The sequence below is a fragment of the Macaca nemestrina genome, chromosome 7 (genome assembly GCF_043159975.1).
Source record: "Macaca nemestrina isolate mMacNem1 chromosome 7, mMacNem.hap1, whole genome shotgun sequence".
NCBI lineage: Eukaryota > Metazoa > Chordata > Mammalia > Primates > Cercopithecidae > Macaca > Macaca nemestrina.
This window is the reverse complement of record NC_092131.1, coordinates 512,208-528,577: the sequence shown is the minus strand read 5'-3', so window position 1 is coordinate 528,577 and position 16,370 is coordinate 512,208. Positions and strand designations below refer to the sequence as shown.

The 16,370-nt window shown below is 38.5% G+C and overlaps 1 long non-coding RNA gene across 2 annotated transcripts; it reads left to right on the top strand.

Annotated features, from left to right (window-relative positions):
• On the top strand, positions 1–16,077 carry LOC105489874 (uncharacterized). 2 transcript variants are annotated; one of them, XR_011625247.1, is made up of 3 exons: positions 1–62; positions 12,777–12,917; positions 15,872–16,077. It is a non-coding gene; the product is annotated as an uncharacterized lncRNA (long non-coding RNA). The 2 variants fall into 2 exon arrangements; XR_011625246.1 differs by lacking the exon at positions 1–62 and adding an exon at positions 10,870–10,916.
• Positions 16,078–16,370: the final 293 nt, after the last annotated feature.

Genomic DNA, 16,370 nt, shown 5'->3' with positions numbered 1-16,370 from the left:
GGTTTCAGCATATGAATTTATGAGCAGGACACGATGCAGTCGAAGACGCCAGTCAAGGGATGGTGAGAAGTCTTGGAATATTTTGCTTGTCAAGAAGGTAAAATAGGTCTTGTGGGAATTTGTTGAAAAAAAAGGTGCCAGTGACTGTTAAAAACCTCAGTGGTAAACAGAGAAATTTCTCCCTCCTTTCTTGCCTGCAGTGAGGATGTGAGGAAGCAGAACCACATCTAATAAAGAAAGGGGAGCCCTGGGGACAGCTGAGGTGCTGGTGAGGAGGGAGAGCACTGAGCAGATGAGGAAGCCCCGCCCTCCCTGCACCTGCTCCTGACCCGGCCTCCTGCTCTGTGGGCCCCGCGCGCCCCCTGCTGGTCCTGAGCGGCACCTGCGCCCGCCCCCTCCGCCTCCCTGCAGGGAGGTTTGTGTCTGGGCTCACACCTCCCCTCACTGTGTGTCTCGCACAGTAATACACGGCCGTGTCCTCGGCTCTCAGGCTGTTCATTTGCAGAGACAGCGAGTTCTTGGCGTTGTCTCTGGAGATGGTGAATCGGCCCTTCACAGAGTCTGCGTAGTGTGTGTAACTACTATCACCACCAATAACTGAGACGGACTCCAGCCCCTTCCTTGGAGCCTGGCGGACCCAGTGCATTTCGTAGCTACTGAAGGTGAATCCGGAGGCTGCACAGGAGAGTCTCAGGGACCCTCCAGGCTGGACCAAGCCTCCCCCAGACTCCGGCAGCTGCACCTCACACTGGACACCTGCAAACACAGAGACACCCTGGTCAGAAACTGCCACACAAATCCACTGTTCCTCTCACTCATATGCACATTCACTTAATCTCTCTAGTTTTCCATGAATCACCTTCTAAAATAGCAACAAGGAAAACCCAGCTCAGCCCCAACTCCATGGTGAGTCCTCTGTGTTCAGGGCTGATCACCCCGTGGAAATGCCTTGAAATCCAGGGCTAAGGCTCCTCTCTCAGAGCTACAGGACCAGGGTTGGGTTGGTTTTCATCAGTAGAAGGAGGGCCCTATTTGCATGTCTCCTTCTATATAACAAGCCCTCGGGTGGGACTCTTGAGGAGTAGGCTGTACCCAGATCAGAAGACGGTGCCCTGAGAAGTTTGTGGACAATGATGGTATTTGGAAAATATGCTGCCTTGTTATGAAATTGTGCTGTGATAAACCCTTTGCCTTGATCACCCTATTTCATGTTTAAATATTCGTGTAAATTATGTTCTGTAGGAGTCAATATTTTCTCCATTTACAAATGTGGAAGTGAACCCACACTTGGAGGGGGCTCTGTATGCATCTAGGAGCTCGTGTCTGGGATGAGTGAACCCCAGTATCTGACCCTGTGCTCCTCATCACTGGCTCTGACTGCTGCCTAAACCAACTTCAGTACAAAGCTGGATGTGCCCGGTGTGGTTTGAGAACCCACTTTCTGTAATAAGAGCATGTGCGATGTTGCTGCACTCCAGCTCTCACCTGAAAATATGGGGAGAATTAGGATCCAGGCACATTAATTTTCAGGTACTTCTGATATTTAACATATTTTTCTGTCTTTCTATTACTCCTTCCTTAAGTTTCAATGTGTTGGCTTGTAATACATTTTATGAGCCTTAATCTAAAGATAATAAACTTCACATATTTAAAATGTCCAATTAATAAACATGATATAAGTAATCATTATCAAGAAACTTGACGAATGAATTCTTCTCAACATTTCCTCTTGTTCCGTTATATTCCTCCTCCTCTCCCCTTCCCTTCTTCTAGCATTTTCCCTGGCAACTGCTGATCTTCATTATACTACTTTAGATAAATTTTTATTTATCAAAATTTATAAAAAGGGAGTAACATAGTATATTTTCTTATTTGTTTGGCTTATTTTACTCAACATAAATACTTAGATGTTTTACGTGGTTGTTCTGTGTCTCAGGCATTAACTTATTATAAATGATAGGTAGTATTCCAGTGAACACATTTATCATACTTTGTTTCTCTAGTAAGCAGCGTAACAATATTTGCATTCTTTTATTACTCCGGGTCTTACTAAAAAATCTTCTACACAACCTGGAAATGGACATAGATGACTAATATAGTTACTTATTTTTTTACAACAATGACATCAACAATAACAGATAAACAGAGAAGCTGGAATTTTGCAATTTTTTTTTCTTTTTTTCTTTGAGATGGAGTCTCAGTCTGTCGCCCAGGCTGGAGTGCAATGGCACGAACTGCAAACTCTGCCTGCTGGGTTCAAGCGATTCTCCTGATTCAGCCTCCTGAGTATCTGGGATTACAGGTGCCTGCCACCACGTCAGGCTAATTTTTTAAATATATTTTTACTAGAGGGTTCCACCGTGTTGGCCAGGCTGGTCTCGAACTCCTGACCTCAGGTGATCTACCTGCCTCAACCTCCCAAAGTACTGGGATTACAGGCATAAGCCACCGCAAGGGGCCAATTAAAAAAAAAAAAAAAAACTTTAGATACTTGAAGTTTTAAGGTAAACATCAAATGTGGAATCGAGAGGGAGGAAAGTTTTTGTAGAGGGTAAGAAAGGTAGGGTATGAGCTGAAATGAAGCAGAGTATGGCATTCAAAATGTCGTCTATTACAAGATATAAACACACATGTATAATGGATTGCTTGAAGTCAAGGGTGGAAAATGTGTTGTAGTGTGAATTTCTAAGGGACCACAGACTGAAGAGTTTTCCTATCCTCTTGACTTCCTTTTTGCAGACAGTCACAAAATCTTTCTGTCCCAACATGTGTGTCTGGGAGAGAAAAAGAGCCCACACTTCTGAAAAGCATTCAGACCCACCTCCAGTATCCCCATGGCAGAACTGAGAAATCACTCTGCAGGGCAAGCCACCAAAACCAGTATCTTAAGGGCACTGTTGCAACCCCTTAGGAACTGAGATGGGAAATGAGTTCTTCACCTAAATTCTACTGAGAACTACCTCCCCTCTCTTTCTTATTTATCGGAGCCTTAATCTGCAGGTCAGATCAGCAAATCTCGAATGTGATAACACCAAAGGAGAACGGTGGAGCTGTGGGAGGCAACAACTGGGGAAAACAAGAGGCCTCCGCCTGAGGATAAAGAGCAAGAACACACAGACCAACATCTCATCTGGAGGAAGTTCAGAAACACTGGAAAGCTCAAACCCAGACTCAGGATCACAATAGGAACCCATGAAATGTCAGAAAATCTCCCTTTATTCTATTGCTTTCCACCAATTTCACAATTGTCAGTTAAATAACATGTTAATCCACCCTAGGGAGCTGAACGTGATTCTCTGGAGGAAGTAACAAGGTGAAGAGGCAAAGCCAAGCAGGAAAGAAAAACAACATTATCACTGGAGGATCTGAAGTCTCTGGTGGACACAGAAGAAAATACTTTAACTCTGATGTCCACTGCAAAATTGCAAATGTAACTCTGATAAGTTTCACAGACTCTTCCACAATAAAGGCCCGGGAAAGATAAAGTGTGATCAAATACAGGTAGAAAATGCATAAAATCAAATAGTAAGCCAATATCAACTGTCCAACCCAACATGTGTGGCTGTCAACAATTATTTCATATATTAATGAGAAATACCAACGTTGTAATAAACGAATGATCAGCATGAGATTTGTAAATGATACAGATATTATAACAATTTAATTAAATAAGATATGTAAAGGAACTATAATTAATATGTAAGAATCTCTTAAAGAAACTGTGGACATAATGTAGGACTAGGCAGGGAACTGAGAGATGAAAACGCTAAGAAGGAATCAAATGGAAATGCAAACGAAATCAGAAGCAATGCAGTATAAACATTCAGCAAGCTTTGGCCACCCTCCTCAGCAGAGCTGGCTCAGCTTTTAAATGAAACCATGCACTTAAAATGTCACTAGATATTTCACAAAGTAAATTTCAGAGGAAAACAGAGTGAGGAAAGAAGCTAAACATTAATATCAAAAAGTATACTTTATGTACACTTTAAATCTGAAAAGAAGAAATTATAAATACAGAGAAAGTATTTGAAAAAATGATGGCTAAGAATGGTCCAAATTTTGTGAAAGACACTGAACTACAGATCTGAGAATCACGGAGAACCCGAAGCAGAGTAAACAGAAACAGACACAGACACACAGGCCACACACCCACCGTGGACACAGTGGTGCACAAGAAAAAGCTCACACATCACACACCACGCTCACGTTTGTCAACTTCATTATTTTTTTTACTTAGTTGTTTTAAAATTATTTGCATTTACAGTATTAAGTAGAAGTCTGAAATTAAAATATTTTAGTCTAATGGTAAGTCTGCCTACGCTTACCATGATCAAATAAACATTTTGGTGCAAATGAATGTAACTACGCTGTTAGGAAATTCACTATTTCAAATAAAAATGGTATTTTTTCCTGGCTCTGTGTTGAAGCATTTGTAATGCATGCCAATAAAATCCTTTTTAATTAAAGGGATTTTTTTAAGTTGGCACATAATAGCTGTTTATATTTATGGGGTACAGTGTGATATTTCAATACATGTGTGCCATGTGGTATGAACAAGAAAGAACAATGAGCAAATTCATGAATTCAGACACTAACATTTCTTTGTGTTGGTAGCATACAAAATCCTCTCTTCTGACTGCTTGTAAACATAAAATGTACGATATATTGTTAACTGTAGTCACCCTACTGCAATGTAGGACACTAGAGTGTACCCCTCCTGTCTACCTGTAATTGTGCATTTGTTAACAAACCACTTCTTATCTCTCAGTCTCCTCCCATTCCAGGCATCTCATAACCACTACTCTCCTATTTACTTCTAGAATATCAACTTTTTTAAATTTCCACATAACACTGAGAAGGGCAGTATTTATTTTTCTGTGTCTGTCTTGTTTCACTCAACGTAATGGTGTCCAGTTCCATCCATGTTTCTTAAAGTGGCAGAATTTCATTTTTAAGACTGAATAATATTCCATTGTGTAAATGTATCACATTTTATTTATCTGTTCATTGTTGATGGGTGCATATGTTGATTTCATATCTAAGCTATTTTGATTAGTGCTGCAATAAACATGGGTGTACATGTGTCTCTTCAATATTAGTTTTTTCTTTTAATTATTTAAATAGATATATACTCAGCAGTTGGAATACTGACTTATATGGTGGTTCTATTTTTTCCCATGATGGCTGTACTAATTTATATTTCCACCAGTGGCCTATAACAGTTTCCCTTTCTATGTATCCTGGTCAGCTTCTGTTACTTACTTGCTTACTTATTTATTTATTTAGTTAGTTTTGCATTTCTAGCTTTCTAGCAAAGATGAGGATGAAAAGACACCTCATTGTGAATTTGCATTTTCCTGAATATTAGTGATTTCTAGCAACAGATATACGTATATATACTAACATATCTATCTACCCTTTGCATGTCTTCTTTTGAGAGATGTTTATTCATGTTATTCACCCATTACTAATCACATTATTATCTGCAGTTGAGTTGAGTTTATTTTATATGCTTGATAGTAATCCCCTGTCATATGAATAGTTTTCAAATATTGTCTATCATCTGTAGGTTCTCTCTACACTCAATTGTTTCCTTTACTGTGCAGGTAAAACTTTCTTGATAGAACCTGGACAGGTGGCTGAGGTGCTGTGGGACACTGGAGGGGAACAGATGTACCCAATGTCCAGAACCAGGTGAGCTTTACTCACCATGTGGTTCTGAGTTTATGGTTTGAACAGATGCAAAATAGTTTGTCCAGGTCTTCTGGGGGGTAAAGAATTTGAAGGGAGGATGATATAACTTATTACTCAAGTAAATGAAAATGTCATAATTGTCCATATGTTCTTAAAGTGGAGTAGTTCAGCAGTGTGTGTTCATCCCCAGAAAAGAGAAAATTATGTCTGCTGTGAAAAGAATGTATAGATTTTGATATATATGGTTATTACTAATGACAATTGAGCCTGGGTACTAGGTCATGTCATAATGCTAGTGGGAAGACTCGGTAGAAGAGAAAGTGTCAACGCAACAAAAAAATGAAACATCAAAGATTTAAATGAAATGGCTTTGAATATTACTAGTAATGAACAGGCCAAGAAAATGCAGTTACCATGACCAGAAGAATAATTCATGACAGCCTATGGGATTCATGTTGAGAAGATATAAAATGTCCACTTAATGGCTCATCACCACCCTCATATAATGGTTCAGAGAACAAGCTAAGAACAGAGTGTAACCTTAGAGCCAGTGGAGGCCAACATTTGAGAAGAGGGAGCGTCTGTGTTGGAATTGTGAGAAGTAGAAACCTGAACTCGGCAGAGAAGCAGCAGTCATCAAAGGCAGTGCTGAGTTCACTTGAATTTAGTGGTGAATACAGTAAAGACGGGTTTCTCTGCCCTCATTCAGTTTCTGCTCTCAATATGCTCTTGGAAGCTCGGTTGTGAACATTGGGAATCTTCCTAAAACTCAATCACAGCAAGCAATTTTTCAAGGAAGAAAGAGGCAACAGTGTGGGCATAATTAAATTTAGGTTATAAAAATTAGTTATTGAAACCTCAATGTCAGTCTCTAGTAACTTATATCTTAAAAAGCTCAGCCTCATCAATGGAGTCATCTTATCCTATCAGGGATGAGTGTCTATGTGAGCACGTGGTGCAGTCATGGAGACCGGGAGACGGTCTGTCCAGGGTTTCATGGTCCTTCAGAGGAGAATTGCAGAATCATCTCCTCCCCTATTCCCACCAATATTCACATCTGTGTGTTACCCTCACATCTGTGTGATCTGTGTGTGACACGTGCTGGGTGTATCGGTGTAAAGTAGGGCAAAGGAACTACCTGCATACATGAACTGCTGCATTTTCCAGGCCTGGAGCCTCTCACGTCTAGGATTTGCATTTTATTAGGAATTTTCTGTGTTGTTTAGTCAGTTCAAATGCTCTTTTTATTTTTCTACTGAAATAGCCTCACATAATAATCCAGAGGCATAAAGATTAAAAAATAAATTATTTGGAAATTAACCCTAGTTCCAGGTGAGGTCCTAGTTAGTTTGTGGTGATAGGGAGACAGGGAGAATCCTGGCTGGAAACTATGACTGTGCTCATAAATGCTTCATGTTAATAGGGAAGACCCTGTACACCCAAGACATTTAGACACTTCCACTGAGAACCTGGAGCTAATATTATTTGTTATGAGTTGTGCCTCAAAAGTAAAACTCTAGGTTAATGACTGTAAAATTGCTGTAAGCTTTCATTTAGAATATAGTCCTCTATATGATGTAAAATCAGCCCAGGTGGCAGAAGTGATTGTATTTATTAGAATTTCCAATTTGTCAGCGTAGGAACTACACAGGTTTCAGGGCAGTGCATAACTTCGGGATGCTTTGTAAACAAAAGAGCGTCTCACATATTCTGGAACACTCACCAAAATGGGCAAGTTAGGGAACCCTTAGAAGCACTCTTATATGCCAGATTCCTGGCAAATGTAAAGGTGGAAGTCAATGCAAAAAGAGGTGACACTGAAGCTAAGAAAACTGCCACACCAGATCATATCCTCAGAAGAGAAAACTGCTGAGAGAGTCACAGATGTTATCAAAAATATCAATGCTTAGCCCCTGATTTTAAACAAAAATGAATGAAAACATCTAGTTATTGACTTTGCTTAATTTGTGCCAGATTATTATGAATGAATGTTTGTGGTATTTTGACCTACATTTTATAGACAAATTGGTTATCAGATTAAACACAAACTTTGGGGAAACTTAGAAAAGACAGCAAAGGTTAATTCTTGATGAGGTGTGACCAGCTAGCCAGAAAATCCTGGGAGAACTCTAACATTGGGACCTAGACAGAAACCAAGCCGCAGGGCCCTGTGAACAGACTTAGGTCGGCTTTCCTCAGTTTCCGCCCCTGAGGGGGTGTAAATGTATTTCATTTGTCATCTATCTGTGTTCTCCGTGTCTTCCAATAATTCCTTGGTAAAAGCCTACGGCCCTTTCCGTTGATTAAAAACTTCTATATCGTGTGATTTTAGCCTGTGACCTTCCAGGCTTTGCATGAACTGAGTGAAGCACACCCATGAAAGGGACTATTATAAAATGATTCTGTGAGGCATGGCTGATACTAAAGTTCAACATGGTAATAACCTCCCACAATCTTCCACATAAGTTTAAAATAATGGCATTCTTACATTAAAATTATCACAATTTTAAGAAACCCTTGAACTCCCTTGGAGGCGTGTAATCCTAGTAGGACTGTGGCATTACGGTCGTCCTCTGCCTCAAGGACGTACCTGTTATTGCCCAAAGACTTGGTAGGTGGAAAAAACGCATTTAGAGATTTCACCTCCAATACTAGCTTTTGCCATATTGTATTTGGATGAGGCAGAACACTCAAAGAGATTCATGTATTATGCTCACTCCTGTCACCAACAGATTAAAGCTGCCATTCCAGTGTGTCTTTTTAACAGCCTTTTTACTATCGTTAGCCAGAAAAAAAAATGTATATATTGGAAAAAATAGAAAATAACTTCCCTTGAAACAGTGGAAGGAAGCTTATTGAATATTTTTATCAACACAGCAGTAAAACTCTGTGGAGGCAGTTCTTGGGATTATGTTTTACAACTAAATAAGGAATTAAAAATTCCACACAACTGGAATCTACTCCCACAGAGGGAATTTTGACCTACTTAGTTTATATACAAGCTTCACTAAGAGCCACTCTCCTTTGGGATCCCAAACTTCAACAGATCGCTGTAACTTGCTGAAGCCTCAATGCACGTTGTCTCTAGATAGCCACAAATGCAAAAGCAAATTTTCTGTATTTGTGCATGAGTGATCTGGACACACCCGTGGCATTTTAACTGAATTTCACAGAAACATGATTACTTACTGGGAAATCGTATTTAATGACATTCAAAAATTCATCACCCTTGTGATGTGGTGACAATGGGTGCCTTGGAGAAATATGCTGATGCTTCACTTGAGCAAGTTCTAGACTCCTCCCTTGACTTCATGGTTTCTCACTCAGTACAGATGTGTCTACGAACAAAACCCAACACTGATATCCAGCAGTTTCTCCTCTTGTGAAAATTATTTATTCTCTTTGTTGGCCTGACAGTTGCACTTCCATGTTCTTTGCAGCACTTCTTACAATAGCCCAGATATGAAAGCATCCTCAGTGTCTGCAAGTGGACAAATGGATACAGAAAATGTAATCTGTGTATGCAATAGAATATTATTCAGCCATAAGACACGACATCCTGTGATTTGCAACAATGTGAATGGAACTGGACGTCATTACATTAAGTTAAATAAGCCAAGCAAAGAAAGATAAATATTGAATCTTCTTACTTTGATGTCAAAACTTCAAAACTAAGATAACTGGACCTCCTGAAGTTACAGAGCAGATTGTTGGTTACCAGAAGCCTGAATGGATACAAGACAGAAGGGGATAAAGAGAGGTCGATTACTGAATACAGATATACAGTTATATAGAAGAAATAAAACCTAATTGTTTGATAGATCAGTAAGGTGGCTATAGTTAACAATAATCTAATGTACACGTTAAAATAGCTAGAAAAGAGTCATTCAAACTTGCCTCACATTAAAAGATACAAGTTAATGTGATAGATATACCAATCCTGATCTGAACTTACACATTTATAAATATATCGATATATTACATGTTCCCATAAAATATGTTTATCTATTATGTACTAAGAAAATAAACAAATAATCTCCATGACATATTTTTTTTAAAAAAATGCTCCAATTAATATGAAAATAAAAAGACTTCAAATAGCCAAAGTAATTTTGGGCAAAAATAAGAAAGTTGAATATATTATATTCCATAGTTTCAAAATCAAATCTGTATAAATCATAAAATATAGTGCTGACATTTAAACCGACATATAAACCAATGGAACATTATAGACAACCTGGAAATCAACCTATTTCTTTCCAATAATCTGGTCTTTGCCGTGTTGCAAAGAACACACACTAGAGAAAGGACCGTCTCTTCAACAAGTGGTGTGAAAACTGGGCATTCACATGCAGAAGAAGAAAATGGACCTCACTTCACACAACACATAGAAATCAGCTAAAAATGGATTTAAGACTTAAACATAGACCTGAAAATGTGCTACAGAGTGATTTGTGCATGGTTTGCAAGAAAATGTAAATTAGTACGGCCATTATAAAAAACAACATGAAGATTACTCAATGAATTGAACATAGAGTATATCCACTTCTGAGTATACATCTAGAGAAAATAAAGTGAGTGTGTGAAATATATGTTCATTGTGAGACTACTCATAATAGTCTTGATGGGGAAAATAAGTCAACGTCTATAAATGAACAGATAAAATGTGGCTTATACGTACACAAAATTGAGTATTAGTCACCTTTTAAAAACAAGGAATTTATTACATTAGCAACAACGTAGAGAACATTATGCTAGGTAGAATAAGCCAGACGCAGAAAGACAAATGTTGCATGACCTCATTTATACGTAGAATCCAAAATATTCCAGCTTTTGGAAGCAAAGTAGAATAGTAGTTCCCAGGAGCTGGGAGGAGGAAAAAATTGGGTGATTTTGGTCAACGGGTAAAAGCTTTCAGTTATGCAGGTTGAAATGGTTTGGCTCCGTGTTCCCACTCAAATCTCATGTCAAATTGTAATCTGTACGTGTTGAAGGAAGGACCTAATATAATGTAACTGGGTCATGGGTTGGTCTTCCTCTTTGCTGTTCTTGTGATAAAATTTTCAAGAGATCTGATGGTTTAAAAGTGTGACACCTCCCCGCTCACATGCTCTCTCTCTCCTACCACCATGTGAAGAAGGTTCTTCCTTCCCCTTCGGCTTCTGCCATCACTGTGTTTCCTGATGCCTCCCACTAACGCTTCCTGTTTAGCTTGCGGAACTGTGAGTCTACTAAGTCTCTTTTCTTCATAAATTACCCAGTCTCAGGTAGTTCTTTATAGCAATGTGAAAGTGGATTGATACAGAAAATTTGCACCAGGAGTGGGGTACTGCTATTAAGATACCTGAAAATGTGAAAGTGACTTTGTAACTGGGTAACAGGTAGAGGTTGGAAAAGCTTGGAGGACTCACGAGAAGACAGGAAGGTGTGGAAAAGTTTGAAACTTTGAAGAGGCTTGTTGAATGGTTTTGCCCAAAATGCTGATAGTGACATAGACAATAAAATCCAGACTGAGGTGGTCTCAGATGAAGATGAAGGACTTCTTGTGAACTGGAGTAAAAGTCACACTTCCTACACGTTAGCAAAAAGACTAGTGGCATTTTGCCCCACCCTAGGTATATGTGAAATGTTGAACTAGGGAGAGCTGATTTAATGTATATGGCAGAAGAAATTTCTAAGCAGCAAAGCATTCAAGATTTGACTTGGCCGTTTCTGAAAACATAAGTCATATGCATTCACAAAAGATGATCTGAAATTAGAACTTATGTTTAAAATGGAAGCAGAGCATAAAAAGTTGAAAAAAAATTGCAGACTGACCATGTGGTAGACAAGAAAAACTCAGTTTCTGGGGAGAAATTCAGGCTGGATGCAGAAATTTGCAAAGTAATGACAAAACCAGTGGGAAAAATGTCTCCAGGAGATTCCAGAGATCTTTGTGGCAGCCCCTCCCATCACAGGTCTAGAAGCCCAGGAGAGAAAAATGGTTTCATTGTCCAGGCCCAGGAGCCCACTGCTCTGCGCAGCCTCGGGACATGGCGCCTTGCATCCCTGTCTCTCCTGTGCCACCCATAGCTAAAAGGGGCCAAGTTAAAGCTCAGGCCATTGCTTCAGAGGGGGCAAGCCCTAAGCTTTGGTTGCTTCCATGTGGTGTTGAGCCTACTGGTGCACATAAGGCAATAGCTGAGGTTTGGGGACCTCCTCCTAGGTTTCCGATCATGTATGAAAAGTGTCTGGATATTTAGGCAGAAGTCTTATGCAGGGGCTGAGCCTTAATGGAGTCCCTCTAATAGGCCAGTGTAGAAGGAAAATATGGTATTGGATCCCCTCCACAGAGTCCCCACTGGGGCACTGCCTAATGGATGTGTGAGAAGAGGACCACTAAAAGCTTACACGGTGTGCCTGGAAAAGCCATAGGAACTCAATGCCAGACTATGAATGCAGCAGCCATGGGGACTGTACCCTCAGGGCCACAAGGGTGGAGCTTCCCAGGCCTTGGGAGCCCACCTCTTGCATCAGTGTGTCGTGAAAGTGAGACGTGGACTAAAAGGAAATTATGTTGGTGCTTTACGATTTAATGACTGCCTTGCTGGGGTTTGGACTTGCATGGGGACATGTAGCCCCGTTATTGTGGCCAATTTCTCCCATTTGGAATGGAAACATTTGTCCAGTGCGCCATTTTATCTTGGAAGTAACTAACTTGTTTGTGATTTTACAGGTTTATGGGTGGAAGAAACTTACCTTGTCTAAGAGGAGACTTCAGACTGTAGATTTTTGTGTTAATGCTGAAATGAGTTAAGACTGGGAGACTGTTGAGAAGGTATAATTATATTTTGCAATGTGAGAAGGACATGAGATGTGTGAGGGGCCCGGGGTAGAATGATATGGTTTGGCTCTGTGCTTCCACTCAGATCTCATGTCAAATTTTAATCCTCAAGTATTGTAGGAGGGGCCTGAGGGGGAGTGACTGGATCATGAGGGCAACCTTCCCCTTTGCTGTCCTTGTAATACAGTTCTCACAAGATCTCGTGGTTTAAAAGTGTGGCACATCATCCCTTTCTCTTTCTCTCTCTCTCCCCTTCCAGCATGTGAAGAGGATCCTGGCTTCCCCTTCAGTTTCCATGATGACTGTATGTTTCCTGATGCCTCCCAGTAATGCTTCCTGTTAAGCCAGTGGAACTCTGAGTCAACTAAACTGCTTTTCTTCATAAGTTTCCCAGTCTCAGGTAATTCTTTACAGGAGTGTGAGAACGGCCTGATACATAGGCCGAAGGAGTTCTCCAAATGAAACATACAGCAATGCTACTATGAAAATGAATATTGTATTATAAACATATCTTTCGCCAGAGAGTAGATTTTAGGTGTTCTTATCACACACACAGTAAAAAAGTCATAAAATGATAACTGTCTGAGATGATAGGCATGCCAATTACCTTGATCACGATGTACGTTTCCCCAAGGATATCAATACATCAAGTGATGTACCTTAAATACATACAATTTTGTCAGTTACAGCTCCATAAAGGTGAGAAGTTATAATGCGTATTTATATTTCTACAGATTTTGTCAATAAAAATGTGAGAATATAATCAGAAGAACTTGTACAAATATATTTATAACAGATTTGTTCATATTTATATTGGAAACAAATTTAAATTCCATCGACAGGAAAATAGATACACATATTGTCACTTATTCACTTAATGAACTGATTTATTTACTTAATAAACTGTCATTTATTAATGTGAAGGACAGATTCAGATATGAAATATCTATGTGTATGAGTACCTATAGGTGTATGAAAAAACCTTGATAGATGAAATTACATGAATGAACCTCACGAATAACAAAAGTAGCCCCTTCCAAAAAATGATCTGTAATATTAGATTCCATTTATATGAAGTTCAAAACAAGAAAAATGGACCTATGGTGACAGAAATCAGAACATTTTTCTATTTGCATTTCTCTGATGATTAGTGATGCTAATCATTTTAAAAATATGTTTGCTGGCCACTTCTCAAAAAATTCTTTTGAGAAGTGTCTGTTTGTGTCATTTGCCCATGTATTAGTCCATTTTCAAACACCTGATAAAGATATATCTGAAACTGGGAAGAAAAAGAGTTTTAATTTGACTTACAGTTTCACATGGCTGGGGCAGCCTCAGAATCATGGCGGGAGGTGAACAGCACTGCTTGCCTGGCAGTGGCAAGAGAAAATGAGGAAGAAGCAGACACGGGAACCACTGATAAACCCATCAGCTCTCATGAGACTTATTCACTATCATGAGAATAGCACGGAAAAGACGGGCTCGCATGATTCAATTACCACCCCCTGGGTCCCTCCTAAAACGTGGGAATTCTGGGAGATAAAATTCAAGTTGAGATTTGGGCGGGCACACAGACAAGCCATATCAGCCCATTTTTAATGGGGTTTTTTGTTTGTGCTTCTTGATTTGTTTTAATTTCCTATAGAGTCTGGATATTAGGACATGGTTGGATGCAACCTTTGTGAATATCTTCTCACATTCTGTAGGTTGTCTGATTACTCTGCTGGTAATTTTGTTTGATTACTTGTTTGTTTTGATGAGCAGAAACTCCTTAGTTAATTAGGTCCCGTTTGTCTATTTTTGTTTTTGTTGCAATTGCTTTTGGATACTTAGCCAAAAATTCTTTGTCAAAGCTGGTATCGAGAAGAGTATTTCTTGGGTTGTCTTCAAGGATTTTTATGGTTTGAGGTCTTACGTTTAAATCGTTCATCAATTTTGAGTTAATTTTACATATGTTGAAAGTCAATGTCCAGCTTCAATCTCCATCATATAGCTAGCCAGTTGTCCCAGCACCATTTATTGAACAGGGAGTCCTTTCCTCATTCCTATTTTCATCAGCTTTATCAAAGATGAGATGAGTGTAGCCGTGCAGCCACACACCACTCAGAATGGCTGTCACTACAAAGTCAAAAACAACAGATGCTGGTGGGGCTGTGGAGAAAAGAGAACACTTATACTGTTGATGGGACTGTGGATTAATCTTTCCACTTTGGAAAGCAGACTGGAGATTTCTCAAAAACTTAAAACAGAGATATCGTTTTACCCAGCAATCCCACTACTGGGTATACACTAAAAAGTAAGCAAATAATTCTTTATTTGTGCACACATTTATCAGAAATCCTCAAATTGTACATTGAAGATCTATGCATTTTTAAGTTAACTTTAACAAAAATAGGAAACAGACAATTGTAGGAAAATATTTTATAATGAAATTGAAATATCCATAAAATGTATATGAAAATTCAAATACAAAATGTAAATGTGATTATTACAATAATTATTAAAATGCATTCAGTTATACAAAATTATTGGAAATATTAAAGATAAAGGTGACATATTAAAATAATAAATGTGTAAAGACAAAATTCACAGATAATTAAAACATGCCTAAAATATTTGAAACATTTTATATTATTAGTTATACCAAGTTAATAAAAAATGATGTAATATTTCAACCTGTTTTATCAGAATAAATTGCTGATATGCAGTGTAAAATCATAATAGGGGACAGCCGACAGGAAAATAACAGTATTTGGCAAGCACATGTTTTAAGTGTTAATATATTCTCAATGTTGTCCCAGTTGTTACATCTGAAATGTGTAATTATATCATAGATTAGTTTGAGTCCTTAGAAAAAATAATTTTAAGAGATGACTTAGAGGGTTAATTTTTTAATGTGGAGATATTAGTATCTCATCTATAAAGAAATTGAAAATACATAATTCATTTTGTATTTGTTTGATTCCATTTACATGAAGTTCAAAACAAGAAAAATGGACCTATAGTGACAGAAATCAGAACATTTTTCTAGTTGCATTTCTCTGATGATTACTGATACTAAGCATTTTAAAACTATATTTGCTGGCCACTTGTATGGATTCTTTTGAGAAATATCTGTTTGTATCATTTGCTCATGTATTAGTCTGTTTTCAAACTCCTGATAAAGACATATCTGAAACTGGGAAGAAAAAGAGTTTTAATTTAAAGTCCTGATAAGAAACTCTGTCCCATGGAATAGCACTTATCCTATTTGGTTGTGATGCATTTACTATTAACATTATCACCTTCATCTTGTTTTAGAAACGTAAAGTAAGGTGTGATGAATTGAAGTGTGATGTAACTTCTTTCTTACAGCACTGGGTGAAGATAATGAAAAGCCCTGTGATCCCAAGGAAATGGCCTAATCCAAGGAGAAGGAGGCTCCAGGTCATGTGGACTCACATGGGGCATCCGCTTCTGCCCGTCCCGCAGCCACTCCCAGAAGCCTTCAGCAGGCAAGGGTGCAGGTGGGCTGTGGAGAAAATCCAATGAGATCTGGAAGTGAAGAAAAAGATAACGATCTGGGATAAATTTAAAAAGTTAAAATAAAAAATTTATTGTAAATTCACAAATTACGATTGTTTACATTTACAAGGTAAGAAGCAATGTTATGATTTGTGAATACAATATGGAATAACTAAGATAATTAAGAAATAATTAAGATAGTTATCATTAATCACCTCAAATACTTATCATTTATTGTGACAACAATATTTGAAATTTACTCTTAGCTCTTTTGAAATGACAAATTTGCCACTTTTAAATAAACAAACAGGAATCAATTCATGAAAACAATTAAAAACAACTGAAATAA